We start from the raw sequence: 24,037 nt of genomic DNA, 5'->3' as shown, positions 1-24,037 counted from the left end.
AGTCATTTATTCCTGTTTGCCTCAGTTTCCTCATCTGTAAAATGGAGTGGTAAAAGGAATGGCAAACTATTCCAGTATCTTTCCCAAGAAAACCCCAAATGCAGTCACAAAGTGTCAAATACAACTGAAATGACTGAATAACAACATAACTACTAAGTGTGCCACTTCCATTGTAGAACTACAGCAAACCATCTTAACCTTTGCCACCTATCACTACACTAGTGGGTTTTCTTTAAACAGTTGCAGTTAAGCACTAAAGACCATGGTTAAATGGAGCAATCATGAACTTGGAGTCAAAAAGATGTGGGTTCTCTTATGGATTATATGACAATAGGCAAGCAGTTTATTGTCTTTAAACATCAGTTTCCTCATCTACAAAATGAAGGTAATAATAACTATAGTGCTCACATCACAGAATTGTTGCATAGTTCAACAGATATATGTAATCACATCCTTTGCAACCTTTATAATTATCTTAGCATTACAGTGAATATTTTTTCTTCCTGAAAGGGACAAATCTTCTGAACACCTTAATAGGCCTTTGATGTTAAGAACCCAAATACAAACAAACAAATAAATAAAGGATAATACTTGATAAGGATTCTCTCAAAAATAATATCCAAATTCAAAATATAAAGAACCTGCTCCACTGCTAGGCCAATGAGGAATCCTCATCTATTTCTGGGGCGACTACTCTTTCCTTTGATTGAAGGTTAAATTTCTGATATCGCTTAGAATTTTTGTTATTCTGTCACAAAATTTGGAGCTTGTTTTCATAACTCCTGACTAATGAAAAAATACAGAATTTATGATCCTTTGGATGAATTTCTTACAAGTAATGAAATTCAGATGAACTGTATAATGATCCCTCACTTTCTTTATAAAATCTATCAGTTCAATTCTTTGCCTTGAGGACAGATGCTAAACAGTTGCATTTGTAAGTCATTAAATCATGTTTCTGATTTTTCTCTGGCCCTTCAACATGTCCCTGACAGAATGACGAAACAGACAAAGAAACTGTGTCAATGAATTGCATACAATTAGAATCAAAAAGAAGGATTGTGATGGAGAGTATCTAAATGGCCAGTCAATTTGTAGTTCAATTTTGCCTTATTTAACACTATCACTATTTCTGGACATTTCCTCTGCATCTCTGGCCAGAAAATAAAGTTTTCATGACAATGTCTCATTTATAATTTATTTATGACAATTCATTACTAAGTAAAAAATAATACCTGGTTTCAGGGAGGAATGAAATTTAGAAATCCTAATGAAATTTAATAGTTATGTGTACCATTCTGTCATTTCATTTTGTTCCATATAAGAGTGATATGTGAAAGGTTTTCAAATTCTAATTTAAACATTTGAGGAATAATGTCTGAAATTAAATCTTTTCAAAGGAAGTATTTGAATTCTAAGGAAATAGAGCAACATCCCAGCTATGCCATTAACTGTGGGAATTTGGGTAATTCACTCAAAACTCTCCTGGCTTCTATGTCCTCATTAATAAAAATGGTGTATGTCTGAGGGCAGAGGGGCATTAGATAGTCCTTGAAGTAAGTTAGATCTCTCAGAGGGTCCTATAGGGAAGGTGAAGAGGAAGAGATGAAAAATTCACCAGAAAAATGTCTAAGATATTTGTTTGTTGGTATTGTTTCATATTGTAATAAAACCCCAAAACATTTATTTTAATTAATAAGGTCTAATTAATGTAGCAGAGCTAGTAGCAATTCCCTATTCCTATCAATATCAGTGGTTATTTTTCTTTGAATTCAGTCATATTATTTAAAGAAAGGACTAAAGAACTCATGACTTTGGTAATGGGTAATTGGTATAAAGAAGTCAATGCAAGTCAGCACCAATTCCTCCATAGTTTATAATCTTTGAAAGTTTCCTAGATATGAGAGGATAAATAACTTGCCCTGAGTCACAGAGCTAATATGTGTCAGGGGCAAGCCTTGAACACACATCTTCCTGGCTTCAAGTTTGGCAATATGTCTCCTTGGCCATTCTGCCTCTCTATACAATTTTAAAGAGTTTTAAATTAATTAGATTTCCCCCTGACTTTCTAAGTGCCCTTGCAATGCTACTTATCAAATGTCAGTGGTACTGACAAAGCTTCTACTATTAAAGCTATAATCCAAATTTAAGATAGTTACATAGGAAATATGGAGGTGGAGAAGATATTAGAATAGCAATTCACAAGCAGTATTATGATTTTCAGTAACCAAAGCAATCAAGATTCTTTAAATCTCATATTATCCAATATTTCATTTCAACTCATCCCCATTATTCAGACTCTGCCCTCTCTTTTATCACTGTATGTGACATTCTGTTGATGTGCATCTTAATGGAAGTGTATCATTTGAGCATTATGATATAGTATTACTTTCATCTAAGAAATTGTACCATCAGCAAAATGAAATGCAGAAGGATTATTATTTACATTTATTTTAATAAACACTTAAATTCCTTCTGGCAATGAAAAGTAGCCAGACCAAGCAGAGTCAAAAACTGTTTTTTCCCGCTTTAGAATTCTTTTCCACATTGTGAAACAGCTGCCTGATCATTGTACTATACTTGAATTCACTTTTTTTAAAATCACACCCTTCCCCCACAAACAGTATTTTTCAATTATATGGTTGCCTACTACAGTTGAGGTCATCTGTTAATGGCAAAGATGTATTATGATGTACTTTTATCATTTCTAACTAGTGAGAAAGATAATGTGTTATATTATTGAGCTCAGTTATCATCAATGTTCTCACTCATTTGTGAAAAGAGATGGGTCATATTATCTAGCGGGTGCACACAGAGGGAGAAAAGTAATCTCTTCATGTAGAATAATCAGAGAAAACCCTAGATTTTAACCTCACTATTCAGTGAACAAACAAACAAACAAAATTCTAGAATTACATCTTGATATATCAGTTTCCAGTAACCTTTATCTAATGTTTGATTTGATAGAATTCTAATTACATTTATTTTAGGTGCCTGGTCTTGTAAATACCATTGCCTTTTTTGCACATCAATAAATTAATTTCAAACAATAAAAATGGATGCAAAAACCCCAGCAGGGATACTTCATGAAAACAATCATCTAACCTGGATATCATAATATAGGAGAGGAAGGAAAGAATGTTGTTCTCTAAATAAAAAGATATTCCAGCTTCCTATTAAAAGAAAATAAAATGCAAAATAGCTAACACATCTATAGTACTGCAAAATTTAGAAAGTGATTTCTCCACAAAAATTCTGTAGAGTAGGTGTTACAAATATTAATTTCATTTTATAAAAGAAGAAAGCAGAACTCAGAGATTTACCCAAAGATGACATACGTGTTAAATGCCAGAGCAAGACTCACTCAGTCATCTGACTCTAAGTACAGAGCATATTTCCATATCTTTAGTGTGGTAAACTAAGTCATTGACTTCAACTACAACAATACATATTCCCAAGAAGTCAAATACCAAAAATATCCTAAATATTTTCTACTGGTTTCTATCCAAGATATTATAATATGGAAAGGTGTAATAGAAAACAGAATGGAACGAGGTTGGTTTAAAACTAGACCTCAATCCTCACAATTGATAACACAGGCTAGTCATGAAGACTCCATAAGTCTCAGTTTCCTCATTTGTTCATGTAAAACTGATGCCAATAATACTGATTTCAAATGGTTCTTGTATGAAAGATTCTCAATAAACCCTAGTTCTGCTACTTCTTACCTGTGGGATATTAGGCAAATTATTTTACTATTTTTTGCCTCAGTCTTCTCACTTGTAAACTAATAGATTTGGACCAAGTGGTTACTAATGTCCCTTCCCTCCATGTATCTTGTGAGTTAGGAGTATAAACACAAAGCTAATTCAAAAGTTAAGGCTAAACTAGAGGGCAACAGACAATATGAGAGATACTTTGGAATTAATCAATCAACAAACACTTATTAGACAGCTACTACTTGTAAGGTTCTGTGCTAGGTGCTAGAAAAATAAAGAAAATCAGAAGTCATAAAGAAGTCTGAATTTGACTTTATTTTTCTATATAAATTTATTTTCAAGGGAGAGCATGCAATAGATCTTTAGAAATATCCCTCATGATTACACATCATTTCCTATCAAATGAGATAAATGGATAAATGTATTTAATGAGATAGATAAATCAACTATTTGTTGCAAACCTTGAAGCACTATATACATGTTAACTCTTATTATCATTATCATCCTAAAATGATTGGCTATTTAAAAATAATTCAATAAAATTATAGAAAAATTCAATCCTCTAGGAATTATCTTCTAGAATAGAATCTGTGTTTTCTATTTTTTCTTTGTAATATTTTCCAAGACTGATCATTTGTAGTATTTTCTGAAAGTAGCAGAGAATAATATTAATAATGTGATAGCCAATCCTACTGGTTTTATCATTTAAGATAAAACCAGAATTCTTGCTAAGAACTTGGAATATACCTTAGGACATGATCACACCAATTTCTTTGCACAATACACCAATTCATCTTTTATTTTCATGTGGTTTTGATATTTGGAAGGGATATCGAAGTCCACCAAAAGAAATGAGAATTTCTTCAGCATCACTATTGGGCTCATTGAATGTATCTAAGGAATAAAATAAGCAGTTTATGAATTTCATTGTTTCCCAATGATTTATGCTGAACATCATAAAAAAGATGGCTCACTTGAAGAAACTCAGGGAATCTAAAGATGTATGATAAAATTGTAAATATTCCCTCCTCTGAAACCAGAGATGCTATGCCTAGTAGCTTATTTCCAGGATAAAATGGCTTCTTATGGCGTTATCCAGTGCTTTGTTTAGTCTGGTTCTATTCACAGAGGAGTCACTGGTTTAGCTGTTCATTTTAAATGTAGACTTTCTGGATTTGAAGGCACTTAAAGAAAAAAATATTTTTAACACCTGGGGGCTGGCACAGTTTTGCCAACTCACCCAAAGCCTTATAAGTCAGCAAATATTTCTAAAGCAATTTTGAAGTTTTAACAGAACAATGTTGTAGATATATGGGAAGTGAAGAGATTATTTCAGAGCCCGTGAATTTGAGCAAGGGGAAAAATATTCACCTCCAAAGCACTGTCTGCACATGAATAAAGATCTACTGGGATATCACTGGAGAGGAATGTCTGTCAAAACACTTTGATGGAAACCTACAGCCTCAGAAAGGTACCCAAGCAAAACACAACAAACAATGAAAGTTAATTGCCAAAGTCAGGCCTGTCCTCATAATGGATTGCATTCTGCATGGTTTACTGTCCAATGTTAATTAGCCACAGTCAGGTTGGTATTGTTTCCCTATTTCACTGAAGCGAGTCTCATAAACAACAGTTTCTCAGAAAAGTTATGCCCACAGGTTAGCTGAATCCTCCTGCTGCCATTCCCCATGGAGCAGCCTAGGATGACACCAGTTTTCTCCACCAGCTCAGCTTCTACAAATAAAATGGGGATTCAGGAACCAAAATGGCAGGTCTTAAGGGAAAGGCAGAAAAGCACCAAGCTTCACTATCTGTTAGCAAGGGATCAGCACCAATCAATTAATGATTTAATTACCTAGACTAATTAAGATAATGAACAACAGCAAACCTACAATCAATTAGATCTATCCTAATTTTTTTTTGGGGGGGGGACAGGACGTACAGGAGTACACTCATTTTATGAACTGTTTAAATTTGTAGATTTGATTGGTTTATAATTAGAGTAATCAAATACAACCCCAACTTGCATGATCACTTAAAGGTATTACAAGAAAGTCATTTGGTAGATGGACAATGTTTATTTCACATTTTTAATTTCAGACTACAAAAAAAACTATATACTTCTAATGCAAACAAAATAGTACTATGGTTGTCCCATGTTTGGATTTTGGTTTTTAGAATAAGCTAACTGTGAAAAGAAATTCAAAGCTTTTGGGGGGATTTCTCTATGAATTAAAGTCCTTTGTTAGTTTGAATGTGACTTGTAAACTAGTTCATATCTATAATTTGTTGTTATTGTTCATTTGATTCAGACTCTTCATGACCACATTCCTGGAAAAGACACCGGGGCAGTTTGCTATTTTCTTCTCTAACTCATTTGACAGTTGAGGAAACTGAGGCAAGCAGAATTAAGTGATTTGCCCAGTGTCACCCAGCTTGAAAGTGTCTGAGGTCAGATGTAAACTTGGAGAGATGTCTTCCTAATTCCAGATGACACACTCTATTTACTGTGTCACCTAGCTGCCATCCTATATGATTTAGCAAAGGTTAATTTTGTCTTGTAACACAACAAAAAAACCCTAAAGTAGCTAATATAAGGACTAATAACATATTTGTATCGCACTTTAGTGATTTTAAAGCTCTTTGAATCCATTATTTCATTTGGGCTTTTCAACAACCTTATAAAGCTGGTACTAATGGTATTACTATCCATATTTCACAAATAAAGAAACTAAGTCTCAAAACTGCTAAGTGTCTTGCCCACCAATTCACAGCTTTTAATGGAAACCTGTCTCTTAAAAATTCTAAGTTCAGGCTGAAACTGCAAGTGATAACACATAGGTAATCACAGTCAAAATTACTGGGCATCTCTTCTTCCTTGCTTTCTAATACTTTTTTTTATCATTATTTAATTTTTCATAGGTTCTCTGTCTTCTCTTACCAATGAGATTACAAGTTTCTCAGATGGAAAAGCCAATTTTTTCTGTCTCTTTAGAATCCCCCCACCCCCACCCCAGAATGTTACTGCCCACATATGGCAAAGAATACATACTTCTTGGGATGTAGAGGAGGGAGATATGTTGGTATTATCTAAAATACTCTTCATTTCTCAAGATAGCAGATACTCATCACTTTCCACTGATGAATATATTCCACAGCTTTTTCTGAGAAAAGTTATACTAAGGAATTGACCAGAACCCTGATAAACTGCCTAGAGAAGCAAGTCTTCAGAACAGTATATAAATTGTCATATCCTCCTTCCCCCCCACTTGCTTTCTTCAATCCACTGAGGTAGGACACAAGCTCATTAAGAATACTTTGGCTCACCTTGAGCTCCTATACTTTCCAAAAGCATCTTTTCAGGGGTATTTTAAGTGGAGAGCTCATTATTTATCCCACAGTCACATAAACTCAAATTTCTCTCTCTCTCTCTCTCTCTCTCTCTCTCTCTCTCTCTCTCTCTCTCTCTCTCTCTCTCTCTCCATATATATATATATATATATATATATATATATATATATATCCTTCATAATGGGCATATATGAATGTCAAGCTCCCATAATCATATCATACTTTTATCCCTTAAATGTTGGCATTCAGACATTTTCAGTCCTGTCTAACTTTGTGACTATCTTTGGGTTGTTGTTTTTTTTTTTTTTGGCAAGAACAATGGAGTGGTTTCCCATTTCCTCCCCCAACTCATTTTACAGATGATAAAAGTGAAGCAAACAGGTTTAAGTGACTTTTTCAGGCTTCCTCAGCTAGTATGTGTTTGAGGTAAGGTTTGAATTCAGGAAAATGAATCTTCCTGACTCCAGGACTAACACTTTATCTACTGATCCAACTGGCTGCCCATCCCTTAATATTTCTAAGATATGTATTAAAATTAAGCTTTCATTATAACTGGATTATTTTAATAATGATATTGAGTTCTTGAGTGTTCATCAATAGAGAACACCATTTCTTTCTTTTTTCTTCATGTAGAATATCATTTTAGCTTAGTTATCTATACAATTAACTATGCAGTTAATCTGTCAGAAACTGAGGAAGTTTTGGGTTTTTTTTCTACCTCCCTCCCCTTTTAGGCTTACTTTTCCTCCATGATGCCCACAACAGAATTAGTCATTACCAAAATGTCACTTCTAATGACATTAACAAAGAAAAAGATATAAATAATTATATTTCGCTTCCCCATTTTCAGAATGTCAAAGGATTCAAAGGATTAACAGACTGAAACAAGATACAAAACTGATCCCTATAAGAATGTTGATTACCAAATGTGAATAACATACTGACAAAATAATAAGAAAATAATAATTTAAGTTTTAGAAAAGAATGGCATCTTTTTTTTATCTATTGTATATATGCCTGGAGCCTACACAGTGTCTTCTTGCACATAGTAAGCACCTAAAAATGCCTGTCAAATTGAATTGGACAATGTGAAAAACTCCTGTTACTTATTTTATTTTAAGCATTTAAAATAAGAAATCAAAATGAAACAGATGCAGCTGCATTTTGAATAATATATGATATATATTTTAAGAATATTTGCTAAATATTGTTATGAACTTCTTGAAGAACTCATTAATAATAACTATTAAAAAGAATGTATTTAAGGAGTAGTATAAAATCATTGCATAGGCAATTAAAGACATTCATTTCTTTCATTACTTATTTTATTCAAATATATAATTATATTATATATCTAACATGTACCTATTTTAATCAAATATATAATTATTAAAACATTCTTAGAAGGATGTAATTGGCATATTCTAACTAAATTACTATCCCTGACTAGTTAAACATCAATAAGTGCACCTTTAATAAGACCTTGGCTTAATTAGCATACAAAAACTCTCTCCTTGAAACCAAATTAAATCCTTAAGAGAAACAACTAATTTGAAGTACAACCTTTATGTTATTTAACCATAATTACTATACCTTACTAAGTAAAAATAATAAAGGAGACTCTAGAGTGCTGATTAAACAGAAACGCCACCATCACATTTTCTCTAGAGGCTATAAAAATAATTCTATTTCCAATTTCAACTAGCACATACTTCTAAAGTAGCAATCAATGTAGTATTATTTTAAAACAGCATTAATGAGAGAAGCCTAAGACTACCTCTGCAGTTTGGAATGAAAGTTTTTGATACCCTTGAAGTCAAACCAATGGGGAAGAAAATGCTTTCTTTGTTGCTCTGTAATAACAAATGATCTGTGAAGGAAAATCCTGTATCATAGATCCCACAAGTGGGACATCCTGGAAAGAACCGAGGATGAAAGTTAGAATGAGAAAACCTGGTTTGCATCCCATCTATTAACTTTCCTAGTGGCATAACCTTTGGTAAATCACTTAGCCTTTGTAGGCTTCCATTTCCTCAACTGTAAAAGGATTATATTGCTGCTTCCACAAGCTCCTACTCTACATGGTGGTAGTGAGGTAACCTTTTAACAAACCATAAAGCACTAGAAAAATAATGAGAGGAACTAAAAATGGGACTTCATTATTGTAGAGAAGTCCCAGGAGAGAAAACTCCATCTGAAATCAGGTAAGAACCTTCTTAGTAACTTATAGTCTTAAAGAATTCTTTAGAGAAGTGGCAGGTTATTTGACTTAGTAGCCACTTAGTATGTGTCTGTGGCAAGACTTAAACCAAGTTCTTCCTAGTTAATTTTACAACCAACTGTGTCTGACTCTTTGTAACCCTGTGAACTATAGCAGATCAGGTCCTTTTATCCTCCACTGTCTCTTGAGGTCTGTCCAATTTCATGTTAATTATTTCCTGGTTAATAGGCTAGCTTTCTACTACACAGTTTTGCCTTGTAGAAATATGAGTGACTTGTTGGAAATAGAATTAGTTATATTATTTTCTCTGTAATTTCTATTTGCTCTTTTAGTATATGATGATTTTAATGTATATAATGCATACATATAGTGTATATATACATAATGCAATGTTAATAATGTATATAATTATATATAATGATTATGACATGACTATTTTAATCCTTCACAGTCAAGTATTCTGAAAACATAGATTTTTCAAAATTATGTTTATTTATACCTATGCAATATATATCTCTTTGTTTTGATACTTTTGTCTCCCCTATGTTTTGGTGAGATTGGGAAAAGTCATAGGAACACATTAATTAGTGAAGATGATCTTTAAGTTATATACTTGATATAATTGAGCAGTCTCATTTTACAAAAAGAAAAGGAGACTTGGAAATTCACCTAAGGTCAGAAAAGAAATAGGTGGTAAAGCTAGAATTCAGGATTGTTTGATGCTGCATCTAGCATGCTTATACTCTACAAAACCACTTCTGCCAAGGAAGATTATCAAGAGAGATTCTTAGTTTATATTTACTGGATATAAATTAAGGTCACCAGTACATTTAGGGCAAAAAAATAAGAGTGAAGTAGCTTAGCCCCTGTGTTGGGTAACAGCAGGATTAATCATACTTCTTAAAAACAGTAAGAAGCTCTGAAACTATAAATAGTAATCTGTTCTGCAAATTATGATAGTAGGACTTTTTGCTTAAATTATATTTGAGTATATTTTTAATTAATATTAAAGGAAGTCAAAATCTCCTACTCCAGGCCAATATTATGAGGATATAAATGCCTTAATTAATTCTGCCATTCATTTATATATTTTAAAAACTTACTCCCAAAAGAAATATGTTGAATACTTTAAAAGATCTCTTATTTCATCATTGTGAGTACTTCCTGAATTACAGCAAATCAGTGTCCACACAGCCTTTGTCTTAATAAATTACAATGATAAAAATCATGATAAAATGTATTACCTGTTCATTGGCTCTCTGTTTAGTTTCTATGGGCTAGCATATGCCAGGTAGGTAGGTAGGTTTGCTGGTCCTGGCTGAACTTCTATGATACTTGACACAGTCTTTGAGAAACCCAAGTCATTTTACATCAGAATAGAGCATCAAAGCATAGATTGGAAAAGTGAATAGAAATCATATTTTCAAATGCCTAGTAAATCTCATTATTTATTCTGAGTGGATTATAATTTCAAAAAGTTCCTGTTGCTATCCCAGAGAGGTAGGACAGTAGAGCTGTGGAAACAGAAATGCAGAAGCTAACTCCAGAAGCAGCAATAGTACAAGTGTTTCTTTTCTTGCTTTCTCAGCAAGTGTCTAAAGATAACACAGAGATCTTAGGTCCTTAACGCTGTGTTCTTCAATTGGCCATTATGTAATATATATTTGTACTAGGCACACAGTACATCAAAGGGTTGGGAGATAATGAATCTTACATGCCTGAGCCATCATTTGCAATTCCTTTTGCAGCATATCCCCAGTTTTCTGTTTGACTTTGTAACTGGCCCTCAAATCTGTGTTCCTCAATTACCTCCAGCCTTTGGAATCACATGTGTAATCACAATTCAAATGCCTGTGATAAGAAAAAAATAAGTTCTGATGTGGATAGTGAAAAGCTTGCCTAATGTGTAAAGATGTTGACCTAAAGATAATGCCTTTTTCAATTGAATGCCCAGGAAAAAAACTCCATGGAAAAAAAAGGGTCTTCAATCCATTAGAGATCCTAAAGAAATTGTAGTATTTCAGAGTATCATCAACTGTTTTCATACTCCTTTGAAATGAAGAAGAGTTGAGGGGGATTAGGTAGGGCATTTGAGAAAAAGACCTAGTGTTTAGTCTTGACTGTATTACTTATTCCCTTGACATTACTGATCAGAAAACTGTGGAATAAAATTATTTCTGTGATTACAGCTAAAGGAAACTTGAAAATTCAAAGGAGACATCATTTGAAGTACAAACTCTAAGGCTGTATTCTATTCTACCAATTCAAATGATGCTTTATGATCAACAAACAATAAACTTACTCAAAGTTCTTCAGCTAATTTTTCATTTTAATATAAATTTCTTAAAGCACACCATGCAAAGAGTAATACAAAATATATTAGAGATACAAGCAACAAAAAAATTAAATGGTCCCTGATCCTGAGGAGATTTAATTTAATGATGTCCAACAAAACTCTGATATATTAAATACATTGAAAAGCCTAGTTGTGGTGGTCTAATGAGAGGATTATTCTTTGACTACAATGATCAGAACTATATATTATCTCAAGGGCTGAATGAAACTAAACCCAAGGCAGGAAGTTTCCCCAATGCAACAGGGAAACCACTGGAGGTTCTTAAAACATGCTGTGTTTGTGTTTGAAATGGATACCTAAAGCTCTTAAGTGGATAATTTGGCATCCTTGGGGAAGAGATGGGGGTTTTTCAAATTGTTTTTTTACTAATTAATCCAGAAAAATCTATCAATTTTCTACTCATTTTGCTTGAATAGACACAGTTTGAGTATTTTCTATTGTCAGATTATTTCTACAGTTTTAGTATCAGTTCTGTCCTCTACTATGTGCAAAATTCTATGAGACTATAAATACAGCTAAGAGAGCTTAGAAGGAGAAAATCACTGCAAACTTTATGGATTGGATAACATTTAGGTGTCTTGCACTGATTTGTAAAAATATCCTACAAAAGTATTTAGAAACCTGAACAAATCCAACTCTCAAACCTGAGGCAATTTACCCCCTTCTAAATGGTGGTGTTCAGGCTCATCTGTTAAAACTAAGAACTCTCTGAGACAAAGGGATCTAAGAATCCAAGTAAATATTTTATTATCATTTCCCTCTCTGCTTCCTTTTTCCAAGTCAGAGCAATTAAAAATGAAAGAGAATTATGCAATTCACAACTGATCTTTTTTGTATCCCTTTGCCAACACAGTTTTGATTATTTCATAAACAACCTCTTTCTAATGTCTTCTACTGTGTACTTCCAATGATTCATGATGTGAGACTTTCACTATTTCATTTGGGAATATACTACCATCTGATAAACTTTGCCAACAGTCACTTTCCTTCTTTTTCAGCCAAAATTTTGTTTAATCTAATTAGTCCTACATTTTTACACAACATCTTCCCCGAAAAACTGCATCCCAGCTAGCATTTACTCATACTCTTCACAAATTCTCAAAAACTAGTGCCTCATACTAGTTGCTAAGACAAACTTATAACATTTGATTCAGATCTCTCCTTTATGAGTCAGAAATCACAACCATTATTAAGTGTAGTCATTTTTCTTCTAAGTTGTTTTTAATGAATCTTAGAACATCATTATATTTTTAAAAATTCTTAAACTATGCTTGCTTCTTTAAATATGCCATTTTACATATGGAAATAGTCCTACAAATTGCTATTATAATCTTTGTATTAATTTTTAAAAATCACCTCATGATGTGTTTTAAACATTTGTATCATGAAAATTTCTGCAGAGGAATTCACATTAAGGATATCCATCAGAGAAATGACAGATCCTAAAAAATGGTGGACTAATCATGTAATGAGAGAGGAGAGCTGTTAACTAGAATAGAGATACCATCTTTTTGGGGGATAGCATCTATACAGGATTCATTTTTCACAATAATTATTTCTTCTATGATATCTGTCTGGTATGATTTGTTATGGAACCTATTATATATATATATAATATACATATATATATATATCCATAAATAGGATAACTGAGCATAGACTGTGTTTTCAAGTGAAATTGGTTTAAATTTAACAAACTCAATATGAAAAAAAATTAGTGATCGCCACAATGAAACAGATAGTATTCCCATATCCTATATATTTCATTTACTAAACATCTATATATTTTATATAAATGATATATTAATATATTATTATTATTAATGAAATTATTGAGTTGATAATAAAAAGACATGTTAATATGACAATATACATAGATATATATGCGGCAATATACACAGCTGGTTACATACACTTTATTTAACTGTATGTATATATATATATATATAGACATGTGTATATTGGTATTGTATGTGAATATAGATGTGTGTGTTTATATAAGTATGAGTGTATATATAGATTCTATAAATGTATATATTATTTCATTGATGAAGGGAACTTTCAGTAAGGAAACTGCCTCAACCAAAGTAGACAGACACTAGTCTTGCAGTTTATGGCTGCAGAGTGTTTTCTGTGGTGCCAAATTGCCTGGGGCACCAAGGCTGGCAAAGGAGACAGTCAGGATATATCAGAGGCAAAACTGGAACTCGGGTCTCTCTAAGTCCTTGGCCAACTCTTTGAAGTTTCTCATATATAAAGCGGAAGTCTGGTGGCTTGCATTTTAAATCTGGCTCTAAGATTAACTAGCATAAGTGGATAAGTTATAAATTTTTTCTGAGCCTCATATTTCTCATTGGAAGAAATGACCATGATAATACTTACATTAGCTACTTCACAGGACTTATTGTGAGGAAAACGCTTTGTGAATCTTATAGACATAAAAATATGAGCTGATATCAGCAGCAGCATTGTTATTAATAACCATCTGTGCATGTGCACTGATCCTTTTGTCTTCCTTTCAGCAGAAACTAGCAAAGAGCCTGGCACACTATAGGCACTTACTAAACAGCATACTGAATTGAAATTCTACCAGTTAGATAAATTATATTACAACTAAGTTAACAAGTTTCACTCAAATCATTTTCAACAAGGTGCTGAAGACTCCCACGTTGGTCCCCAAATAAAGAATGACCCTTCAAAAATATGAATACAATTTCTCAGACCCAATATTTCTAGACTTCTTCATGCTGAAGGATCTATAAATCTCCTTTCTAAGCCTCAAGGTACTATCCTGCATCTGAATAATAAGTGAATTTAGAGTCTTTGACATTACAAATTTAACTGTGAAATTTGAAGTCCTGAAGACAACAGCTTCTTGTTTGTTTTTCTTCCTGATCTGGGGATCAGAGACTTCAATATTCACTTAGATTTTCAAACAGCTTGCTTTACACAGAAACCCATCTTTACAACTTTCACTGAAAAAGTTCTACCTTTTTAACAGGATAGCACTTATTCACTAAATAGCAACAATCTTCAGCACGCCATATGCTAGTCCCTTCTGCAACAATAAATACTCTAAATGTTTCCTTGTCTCTCTCCTCATCTTGCTTCCTCTTTTGGTCTCTCATCTCTTCGTTTCTTGCTCCTCTGTCCTTTACTCTCATTAGTTCCCTCAAAATGTCTTCTCCTTCTTACTTCATCCAGGTAACAGCCTCAACCCCTCCACTAGGTGCCAGAGATAATCTCCTTGTCTCTAATTTAGTTACTTAGATCTCTGTATTATACCTCTGCAATGTCTCTCATGCCTGCCCCTTCTCCATTCATAGGAACACAGTCCCATTTTGGGTCCTCATCTCATCTAATAAGGATTATTTTACTAATTTATTAACTGGTCTTTCAATATCCAGTCTCTCCCTTCCATTCCATCCTTACCACAGTTTTTGAAATAATCTAAGATACAAGCTTGGAAAACGTCTTGAGTAATTCCCCAGAGTCTCTCAGATCAAATGTAAATTTCCTATATAAATACTGAAAGCAAACCTTAATGTCTTTCTCCAAGTTTTTTTTAGCATGAGTTCACTTTACTCTCCTTCATTAATTCTGTATACTAATCAATCTGAACAATTACTAGTAGTTTGCTGAACTATCTCATATACATCTGTCAATAATTATTCATTACATGCTTACTACATGCAAACACTGAGTTAAGTCCTGAAGATACAAGAAAAGGTAAAAACATTATATGCTATAAAGGAGCTCACATCTGAATGGAGGAGATAACATGCAAAAAAATTGTACCTACAAGCTATCTACAGCAGAAATAGAAAGGGATCCCAGAAGCAAGGCACCAGTAGTGAGCATGTCAAATTCAAAGTGTCCAAAACAGAACTCATCTTTATTCCTCACCCCAAGCTTCCCATCAGTGATGCCACTACACTTCCAGTCACCTAAGCTTGAAACATAAATGGTCATTCTTTTTTTTCCCCATTAAATTTTTTATTTTTAACTTTTCCCATGATTCCATGATTTATGTTTTCTCCCTCCTCTCACTTCTCCCCACTCCTGGAGCTGATAAGCAATTCCACTGGGTTATGCATATATATATATATATATATATATATATATATATATATATGTCCACTCAAACTCATTTCCATATTATTTATTTTTGTAAAAGAAGAATCCTTTAAAAACCCAAACCCCAAATCACATATCCATATAAACAAGTGATAAATCATGTGTTTCCTTCTGGATTTCTACTCCCACAGTTCTTTCTCTAGATGTGAATAGCATTTCTTTCTCATAAGTCCCTCAGAATTGTCCTAGATAATTGCATTGCTATTAGTAGCAATGTCAATCACCTTTGATTGTCCCACAATGTTACAGTTTCTGTGTATAATGATCTCCTGGTTCTCCTTTTTCGATTCTGCATCAGATAACAATGATCATTCTTGATTACTTATACTCAACTACATATCCAAACTGACCTCAAGCCTCATTTAATTCTTCACAAATAACTCTCATTTTGTTTTACCTCTCCATTCACATTGCTGCCATCTTGACACAGGCACAAACCTGAGCTATTGCCAGTAGCCCTCTCATTGGTCTTTCCATCTCAAATCTCTTCACAAGTTAATCTACCCTCCCATTTTCCACAAATAACATCCTCTTATTCAATGAACTGCAGTGGCTCCTTATTACTTCCAGGAACAACTACAGAATTATCTGTTTGCCATTTTAAAGCCCATCACAAACTGACCCCTTCTTACTTTTCCAGTCTTTTTGCCCTGTCCTCCTTCCTTATCCTCATCTTTTTTAACTCAATCTAGCTACACTGGTCTGATTGCTGTTTCTTGTACATTATACTTAATCTCCTAACCCTGAAATGCTTTCCCTTCTTCCCTTCAATTGCTTAATTCCTTTGATATTCAGGTCAGATCATACTTTTTGCAAGAGTTATACTCATAGTGCCTTCTCTTATAAAATTGTACTTCGATACATATACAATATTCATTTATTATATAGTATATATATATATCATACACATATATCCATCAAATGCATGTATACAAAAATCTAAAATTATCTTATAACCACATGATAATTTACATATTATCTTTCTCATTAGAATGTGAGCTCCTTGAGTAAAGCAAACTTGCTTTTTCATTTATTTGTATCCTTGAGCATTTAGTAAAGTGCCTGCCATACAGTAAGTACATAATAATTACTTACTGATTAACTGAATTACTTCCATGCATTCACATTCCCTCCTTCCTGGAAGTTGCTCCCTCCTCAAAATCATTTCTTCTTTCAAAGCACAGCTCAGATATCATTTCCTCCAGGAAACTTCTGAAAATATCTCTCAAAGCTTTACCTTGCCTCAATTTTACTTATATGTATGTATGTCCTACAACACAACACAATTTCTTGGAAGCCCTCAAGTATTTTGATTTTGCCTTTGTACTCTCAACATCTAGGATTATGCATTCAGCAAGTGTTTAATATTTCAACTGAAATGCCTGGAGTAATCAAAGACTTATTTTAAAGACCCCATCACTTAAGGGAGCCCTAGAGATAGACTTATCCATGAACCACCTCCAAATGTCACAGGCTAAAACAGTACTTAGTACTCAGAGTTTTATTCATATACATTCTAAATGGTAAATAAATATGCTTTTTGACTTCATGTTTTCTAATTAATATGCTCCTAATAAAATATTAGCAGTGGGAAAATGATAAAGTCTTTCACAAGGAGATAAAAATGTTCTTCATTAGGTGATAGGGGTCAGATAGGTTCAAGGAAATACTGTATGGGTGTTTCTGTGACAGAAAGAGAGCTAAGCACAAAGAAGGGGGCAAGGGAGAAACAGAGAGAGAGAGATTCTTAAGCTACACCATCCCAACCAAAATGTATCCTCCTTTAACCATAGTTAAATGGTGTGGGCTTTATTCAAGCACCATATCCAGGTTAGCTATGTATCATGGTGACTTAACTGGATAATAAACTCATGAATTAGTCATTCATTTTTCTATTTATTTTCTTTGTGCTTGTCCACTTCAGAAAATCAGAGCATACTGAAGCTGGAGGAGGCCTAGAGGATCTTCTAGTCCAATTATCTCATTTTTCATAGGAGGAAACTGAGGTCTAATGAAAAAAAGTCAAGGTCATTGAACCAAAAAGTAGCTCAATTCAGAATCAAATGCAGGTTTTCAGGATCATTTGTCTCAAATCTTCCATTCCTAGAGGGCAAAGCCTTTTAGATGATTTTCCAGAGCTGCATAAGTTCTTGATGATGATGACAGAAACACGATGTGCTACATAAGCAATAATCCTGAAGATGATGATAAAAATCAAACTGCCCTAGGGGTCCTGAAAAGACCATCTTTTCCAGTCCATTGTCACAAAGGCAGGTCTTGCTAACAGTGATCCACCATAAGACAAAAGGAGGAAAGTGAAAAGAATTCTTTGAAAGGCAAAAGAAACACATTCTATTTTTTAAAAGGAGGAAGAATTAATACTATGATTATTTACTATATAGAAAAGGCAGCCATGATGAATTTTCATCATTTTTCTATCCAGTCAGTTTAAATCTGGGAAAAATAAGTGAAAGATGATTTAGATTAAAACATCTTTTCAGGAACCTCAAAAGGTTACTCAATAATAGAGCAAGCTTACTAAGGGAAGTTGTACTAGCTCTTTAATCTGTGTATTTAAATTGGGGAAGACAACTATTATTCAGGAAACATTTTTATCCTGCCTAGATGGAAAAGGTTGAACTAGATTGTCTATTAAGGTTTCTATCAGCTCAGTGACTATCTTCTCTGAACTTCATCTTTTATTTACATCACTGTTTAAAAAATATTGTTGAAGCAAAATTGAGTAACAGAATTCTAATGTTATAATAATCATGAAGCTCCCATTATAGACTGATTTAAAGTTTACAAAAGGCTCTACATATTTCATCTCATTTCATCCTTAAATTATACATAATGATACTCATATAGAATCTGTTTAATGATATAGATTTAGGATTTGTTTAAGAGAGAAGAAAATTGAGGATCAAAGAGACTGTTTGCAAAGGGGCAGCTAAGTATCAGGTAGTAATTTTATAGGTGGGATTTGAAACCAGGTTTTCCTGATTCTCTACAATAGCTACTTCTCTCATACTCTACTGAAATGGTTTGGAAAGGGAAGATTTGGACAAAATTTTAATATGATATAATCCACTTCCAAAAATAATTCAGATCATCTCAATAAATACAGATAAGTGCTGAAGGCTAACATTTATGATTTTGATAACCAGAACATTTGGAATTTAAAGTTTCCAAGAAGACTTTTATTTAACTACATAGCATGACAATGCCATACAAGAGAAATTCTGCCAACTAACTAGTCAATGAAAACATCCTAAGCTTAGTTAAGGCTAATTTTTACCAAATGTTTAGTATGTATTATAAGTAATAATAATCCTTATGTAGTAAGTGTTGATTTTCAGTCTTTTTCAGTCATGTCTGACTCCTCATGACCCCATTTAAGGCTTTTGTGGCAAATATACTAGAATGATTTGCCATTTCCTTCACCAGATCACTTTTTAGATGAGGAATTGGAGCAAATAGGGTTAAGTGACTTGCTCAGGGTAATAGCTAAAAAGTGTTTACAGTCAAATTTGAACTCAAGAAGATAAGTCTTCCTGACTCTAAGCCCAGTATCCTGTCTGCAAAGCCACCTAGCTTTTCTTATAGAGTAGGACAGATTAGTAATAACTAAATGAAGTCTAACAAATAGATAACCCAAAAAAAGTGCTTTAGATGTTCACCTCATTTACTTTACTTAATTTCATTTAATCTAGAATCTTTTTACATATTCATCAACATATATAATATAAATTGACTTTTGAAGTCATGGTAAACTATAGAAATTAGAAGCAGTCTGAACTTATATGATTACTAGAAATATTTTTAGGTTTAGGAGTTTTGTCTTCTTTGCTCCTAACTTCTAGTCTTCTAGCCTACCTTTCATTTCACAGAGATACATAGCGACATCTAAAATGGATATGGCTAAATAGGTTTGTCCATCTTCTATCTGAGGAAGAGATGTTTTTATATGTATGTGTTGTAGTGTTTTTCACCCAACTGAAGTCATGAGTACTTAGTGTGTTTCAATGTCACATATAACAATGGTAATATAAAATTACTGTCACAATACTATATGACGATTTTACAAAAATCGCTATAAAATTTCCTACTCAAACTGTAAATTGCATCTGAAAACTTTTCTTCAAGAATAAAACTAAAGTGAAAAATGCATTTGTCAGGAGATATTGAACTTCACCCATATTTCTAAGCTAATTACTAATTTCCCATTTGTCACTAATGTTGAGACATAATACTCCAACTCAAACCTGGATAACATGAAGTCTAGACAATGACAGAAGCACATGATGTAATTTGGAAAACAAAATATGAAATACTGAAATGAGAATTATTACTTTTAAGACTAAATATCTGCAAGTTTCCTACTCAGCAGGGTTACAATTTTGGGCCAATTTACTGTCAGCTTCTTGAGGTCAAATTTTAGTGGCACGGACTTACCAAAAGGTAATGGGCCCATTAAGTTTATGTTATTTGAAATCACTAAAGTGATTGCACAAAGAGTCAAGGACATTCTGTCTAATGTCTCTTTTTGGAAACAGAATTGTATATCTAGATAGCGATTTATATTTTTTACAGATTTATGTCTCCAAAATGATCAGATGCAGTCAAGTTAATGGCATATTACATGTCAATAGATATCTCCTACTCTGAGGCTTCCAATTTTCTGCTGGAGTCAGGAAGATAAAATAAGAAACATATTGTCAAACTGAGGTCTTGGAGGAAATGTTTCCCTTGAGACTCCATTGATATGTAGGTCATGAAATATGAGGACACAAAGGAAGGAAAGAAGAGGAAAAACTTATGAGATTTAGTGCAGGATTTAACTTTTGTGTATTATCTGTGTGTATGTGTATGTATGTGTGAGAGAGAGAGACAGAGACAGAGAGTCCATTTTGGAAGTCTGGTACCTTCTATGGACTTCCTCTAATAATCAAGTTTTTAATGCCTTAAAAATACTAATGATTACAAAAGAAATCAATTATACTGAATGCAGTTCATCAAAACTAAGTTAAGTTGATGAACTACAGATTAAGTTTAGAGGTTGCTAGGAAGGTTTGCTAATCAATCATAGGCATTTGTGTCTTGTCCGTCCTCACACACCAGCCCCATTCCTCAAATAAGGATGCTCAGTGGCTTGTCACTTTCATGGTAGCCTGGGCCATGTAAATATTGGCAGGAAGAGGTAAGCCTCAGAAAGAAACCAAAGTACTCAAAAGTGACTCCAAATATAGTAACTAGGTGGAGGGTGGGTAGAACAAACAGTTGGTAACCTGGAGGGAGGGAAAAGATGCCATCACATAGCAGTGGAATTCTAAGTGTCCCCACACCACAAGGAATGTAATAATTGACTTCCAAGAACAGCCCATAAACACTTTGGGTATTTTTCCATCTCTTTAAGTTTAGTGCCTAACCACATAAAGAGGTCAAAGATAACAAATGCATAACATTCTTGATAAAGAAGAAAGAAGAAAAAGAAAAACAAAAGACGGCAAACTCCATTCCACCATACAGAAAGAATTATGCCAGGGATACATATTTGTTGTTTTTATTTTGTATTCTTAAAAGAAACAGGGTGGTTACTCCTCTGCTAGGGACCAATTAATTCAGAATGTGACCAAAAACACCAGCAGCTGGATGAGAGGATCACAGAAAAAGCTAAAACATTTTTGTTATTACAGACAGTGGGATGTCGGTAATTTAAAGACTTAAAAGCAAAGGGTCTTTCATTCTGCTTTACCTCATAATAAAGGAAGCTCAAGGGAATAAGGCATTAATAAGCATTGCTTTTTAAAAAATTCATATTCTTCCTAAAGAAGGAAGCTCTAAATAAACATATTCCCACTAGTTAGACAAACCAATACATTTTTTCTTTCAGGTGTGAATATTGCCAAAGGGAATCTTACTAAATTGCTATATTAAGCACAGCAAATTACCTATTTAAGAATAATTAAGTGTTTTGAAAACACACCCGTGAGCTCAAATAATAATTTGGGAAAGGCATTTTTAACAAGACATGAATGTTTCTTGGGTAAATTGGTCCATTCTTGAGGATGGGCATTTTAAATGGCATAAGCCATTACAAAAGAAAGAAAATGCTTTCTAATGCTCACACTTCTCCCTTCCCTGACCTGGGTAATTTGTTGACAATAAAGGGTCAAAATATATTGGAGATGATTAGTGTGAATCCTAAATTTATTCACTCTGGAGAACTAACACTAGACTAACTCATAATGGCAGAAATGCATACCCTATTTCCTTATGCTAACAATCTTTTAATGATTATACATATCCCCTGGAGAAAGCTGGAGATTCATAAAATCGTGGAGTTGGAGCTGGAAGACACTTTAGAGATCATCTAGACTAATGCTCTCACTTTACAGATAAGAAAACTGAAGCTTGTGGAGATTAAGTTATTTGCCTAAGATTACACAGATAGGAACAGGGTCAGAATTTGAACCCATGTCCTCTAAATCCAAATCCAATGCTCCTTCCCTTGTACCATGCTTCTTTTGCATGTTAATAAATTATATAAAACAAGCAAATTAGAGGACTCTAATAAAGCATAAATAATTAATTAAAATTTGTGTTTATGCCATGTGTCAAGTCATAGAATTCTGTGGTCTTGGAAACAGAAGGGACCTTTATACAGAAAGAAGTACATAAATAAATGCCAATTATAACAAAATTAGCCCATAATGTAGGGTTAATCCTATGGATCTATGTCTATATTAGTAAAGAGGATAAATTGCATATAAACAGTACAATATACTATATACTGATTATTCTTTCCAGTTCAGAGAAGAATTAGGTAAAAAAGAAGGTATTGTAGTGGTTGCATTACTAGGATTATATGTGATACACATACGCTAGAATTTTATATATATATATATATATATATATATATATGTAGGTAGGTCGATAGGCAGACAGACAGACACAGACAGATAGATCGATGGATAGATAAACATATAGATATACAGATATACAGATAGATAGATGAATGGACTGACAGATAGATAGATAGATGATAGATAGAGGAATGGAAAAATAGATGGATGTGTATATTTATGTGTGTGTGAGTAAAAGAGAAACAATTCTGTTTCATCTTCCCAACCCTCAATTTCATTAATGAAACTACATAGATGGAAGAGAGAGAAGCCAAATGGGTTGTATTACAGTTGAATCTAAATGTGAAAATCACCTAAATTCCTAAAATTAGAAACCCCGGCACCACCACTTTGGCATAACCAAAATGCACTACTTAACAAGATACTTTCACGATTTCCCTGGAAGTGCTGTACTATACCATAAATGAAAGGAAATGACAAAAGAGAAGCTGTTCTGCTGAGAGAGTTGATTTCAAAGTTTTTAAACTATAGTCTTGAAAGGAGATGTTGTATCAGCATTAAAGCCAGCCTGTTCTTTCCAGCTGAAGAGTGCTTATACATAGGAATGTAAGTGTGTCAGTATGCCTGCATGTCTTGTTGTATGCATAGCTATAGAGTTAAAAGAACTCATGCATTAGACCAGGACCTGATGAACCCACAGTAAATGTCTAGACTCTTTCTGACAATGGAGTTGCTTCCAATGGGCAGAATAACTTGCTTTGACCAAAAAAACATTAAAACTTTACTTTTCATTCCACCCAAAGCATACTCTAGTGGAAATAATATACTGTCCTCTGAAAGTAATATGCCATATTCTAAAAATGTTATTTTTTCATTAACTACATTTAAATTTCAACTTTAAAAGCAACTATGATATAAACCATGTTTTGAAAGAACAAGAACGACCCATGTTTGGGTCTTTTCCCAGTTAATTATTTGCTGGCTAAAGTGTTAAACCGTCCTTGGCTTCACCTTAGACACAACTCTCCCAGCTGGTCATTAACAGCCTGGAGAACAGCCGACAAGTTATTAACCCTTGGTGTGCCACTGACAGATAGGTTTTATATATGTACCCTCTCATTCACTCTCCAGAAAGATTGCATGGAAAAACAGCCATTTACTTAAACCTGGAAATGGGCTATGGTTGGGGTGCTTTTTTGTCAGAATGCACTTAATATATAAGAACTCATATGACATAGAGACCTTAACTAGAGACATCATTAATGTGATCTGACTTAACCTCACTGAAATAGTCAGTTGGGGGTAGGGGGAGAGAAACTAATGACTGCAGATGTTTTTCCTCTTAACAGCAACAAGGGACTCCCAAAGTGAAAGGCCGGCAATCATG

General features: G+C 33.6%; 1 protein-coding gene across 11 annotated transcripts in view; it reads right to left on the bottom strand.

Moving 5' to 3' along the window:
- Positions 1-24,037, bottom strand: part of PTPRD (protein tyrosine phosphatase receptor type D) — a 590,847-nt gene that overhangs the window by 435,856 nt on the left and 130,954 nt on the right. The window lies entirely within an intron of this gene.

Source organism: Monodelphis domestica, chromosome 7, assembly GCF_027887165.1.
Source record: "Monodelphis domestica isolate mMonDom1 chromosome 7, mMonDom1.pri, whole genome shotgun sequence".
NCBI classification, from domain to species: Eukaryota; Metazoa; Chordata; class Mammalia; order Didelphimorphia; family Didelphidae; genus Monodelphis; species Monodelphis domestica.
This window is presented reverse-complemented; position numbering and strand designations above follow the sequence as displayed.